Source organism: Balearica regulorum, chromosome Z (assembly GCF_011004875.1).
Source record: "Balearica regulorum gibbericeps isolate bBalReg1 chromosome Z, bBalReg1.pri, whole genome shotgun sequence".
Lineage (NCBI taxonomy): Eukaryota > Metazoa > Chordata > Aves > Gruiformes > Gruidae > Balearica > Balearica regulorum.
The window spans coordinates 70,799,148-70,802,225 of NC_046220.1; positions in this window are offsets into that span (position 1 = coordinate 70,799,148).

The following is a 3,078-nucleotide window of genomic DNA, read 5'->3' on the forward strand; positions in this document are numbered from 1 at the left end:
GAATTTACTTTACTTGAATAGATCTTCTCAGACTTCACTTAAATTACTCTTTATTTACAGCATTTAACCAAGAGTTTAAGGCCTCATAAACAAACAGAAATTTGTTTACGTAAGCATTAAGTAAACCTCAACACCCTGGTTTTGTTGCAATTTATTCCACTATAAAGTATGAGTAACTCCACTGACTTGACACAGTTACACCAGTATAAAATGAGAAGACGTGAGAAGAATCAGTAGAGACTTATGATCTGCCAGTGAACTTTGAATTCCCTGTTCGTGACATCCTCCAGTCACAAGAGCAAAACAGACACTGAAGTCCTAAGGTCTCATGATAGAATTTGTGCTGGATCCGTGTTCTGCCCCGTCCTCTCATCAGTTGCACATTACAAATCACTATAGTAGACTTTACCAGAATGTAATTACTGACAGCTCCATAATTCCATGTCCATTTTAGATTTTTTTAAAGAAAGGTATACGTTACCAATCTAGATAACAGAAATAAGAAACATCAGTTAATTTCCAAAGACACTGGTATTTCTGTGGTTTGATGCTTTGAAAAGTTTGAAACATGTAAAAAAAAGGGGATTATGTTTATGTTCTATAAGAAGGGTAGGGGCTGCAATTTCCACCAGGACCGTTATTCCCTCTCAAATAAGAAAGAGAGTAGAAACAAGATGATAATTATAAAAATTATTGTTTGAAACTGAAGCCTTGTCCAAATTAGAGTGCATAACTGCCTCCTGCAGTGAGATTGGAACATACCCAACAACTAAAGAAAATACTTGCAGTGGAAAGCAAAATTAAAATTTTAGACAATTATTTCTTTAGAAACTATGGACAAAGGGCAACAGGAACCTACAAATTAAAGAGGGATTAATATAAGAAATGGAATAGTCAGACTTTTAGACTGTAATTTGAGCAATTATTAACATCTTTATTCTACTGTTTGTAAAAAAATGTGGAAGTGGGGTTTTTTTTGCACTCAGAAAAGGTAATGCTTCAGACTGAAGTTTAAATATACTTAGGGCTTATACATTTCTACAACAACTTAATTAGATCTATCTAAAACCACAGCCAACATTATAATATTCCCTACCACTTGATTTAAGACAGAGGAACTTTTTTCCTCAATAAATCTTGAAGCAAACGATCTCATTTAAGGTGAATGTTGCAAAACAAGATGTTTATGGCTTATCACTATGAATGTAGTTAAGCTCTCCTTAATATTCTAAAGGTTATAATAAATTTAATGTAATAATAAATAATATAACAAATTGTATTTATTGGCACAATGATAACTGCTAACCACAACTGCTTCTCATCTTTCTGTAAGGGAACTGAGGGTCTGCAGGTGTCTCTGCATACTATATGGGAGGAAATACTAATTTTTCAGTAGTGACCACTGTACATTTCCATCCTCAAGCTACCATAGCAAGGTAGCTGTTTTATAAGTTAGCTGCTTCAGCTCAGTTTACTCTGTTTGGACCCTTTATTCTTCAGTACTTGTGAGCTGCTAGTCTCAGCAGCACTCACTGGTATTAAATGTAGCTCATAGGCTCAGCACTTGTTAATCAAGCCTTGGGCACATCCCTCTCTACAAAGCTGAAAAAGAAATGGAAATGGAATATTGGTCTTTGTTTGATAGTACCTCCACCTGTGTTGCTATAATTGGCAAGAGACCAACTGTCTGTGTCTACTGAGCTGCATTTTATTCGTCTCCCTCTTAACAGATCTGTAGCTGCTTCATTTCTTTTCGGCTGCTTCAGTGCTCATTTAGGAATTGACAGATATGATGCATACCAAATACTTACTTCCAGACAACCTTGCAGGGCTTTATTAGCACTGAAAATCAACACCCTATTCTGAGGCAGCAGGCCCAGCAAATAATCTGTCATTTGGAATAGCAAAAGACATCATCACAGTTATGACGTCTTGGTCCCAACCTGACAAAGAATACAAGGAAATCTTTCCCTAACAATCTAAGGACTACATTCCACCTTTTAAAAAAAATTCAGTCCCAGTCTGATGTCTGTGTTTTCTGCATTGTGTCCTCCAAGATTATTGAATAAAACTTCAGATCTTTGTCCTTCTTTCCATTGACTTGAGCATAGGACTTCTATGGTATAAACCCCAAGGTCGGCAGTTCCATTTCTCACACCCAGCCAGAAGCATAAAGCTCATCTGTGCAGGAGACCAAGTCTCAGGCCATAGAACTAAGCAATATAAATCTCACCACCGTAAACTCTGAGGGCACACCAAGTTTTTAAATATTTATTTCTCCATAAACACACATAACATGTACATTGAAGGAAATCAGACTCAAGAAAACTGCTGTCGAAATAAAACACACCATGCATAAACAATTCTCACTGAGGAAAGATAGTAAAAAAAAGTAAAAAAAAAAAGATAGTAAAAAAAAGTAAAAAAAGATAGTTTAACCTGAATGTCCGCAGATATGTCAGTGATGGTGTTAAGAAAACATAGCAGAGTAATACAGAGTTAAGTGGCTATTGCCACATGGTAGAACTTCATGGCTTTCATATAGCTACAGTGATTTAAATGGCTGAAGATCTGCACTCTAGCCTTTACAGAAATTCATAAACTGGCAGGTTCTACTGAAGTAAGTTTTAAAGCCAAGTGATGTAATCTACAGCAGCCGGGCAAAAGGAGCTCTGTACTGCGCATGCCCTCAGACAGGGTACACCATTCTCTAAGGCAAATATCAGATAAAGCATATGAGAGAAAAACTTGCTAGCTCAGCATTTTTATAAATAGGGAAGTACCTTCCCCCTCTTGCTGTGGTTACCACTGTGTTCAGACAATAATGATTCTTTGGCCCACCCTCCTCGTCTGACTGTACCACTACCTCCAGCTGAGTGGGGTGACTGACAAACTGCATAACCTGGTACTCAAAGTCATTATATGAAAAATACCTCGCCATTCTGCACGATAAATGGTTTCCACTTGGCATTAGTTAATAGAGAAATATTTTGGCTACTTTTGCTAAAGGGGTTTGCTTTGCTTGCAAGGTCATTCAGAATGAGCTCCCTGAACTTTGAACTGTATCTGCGAAGTGAG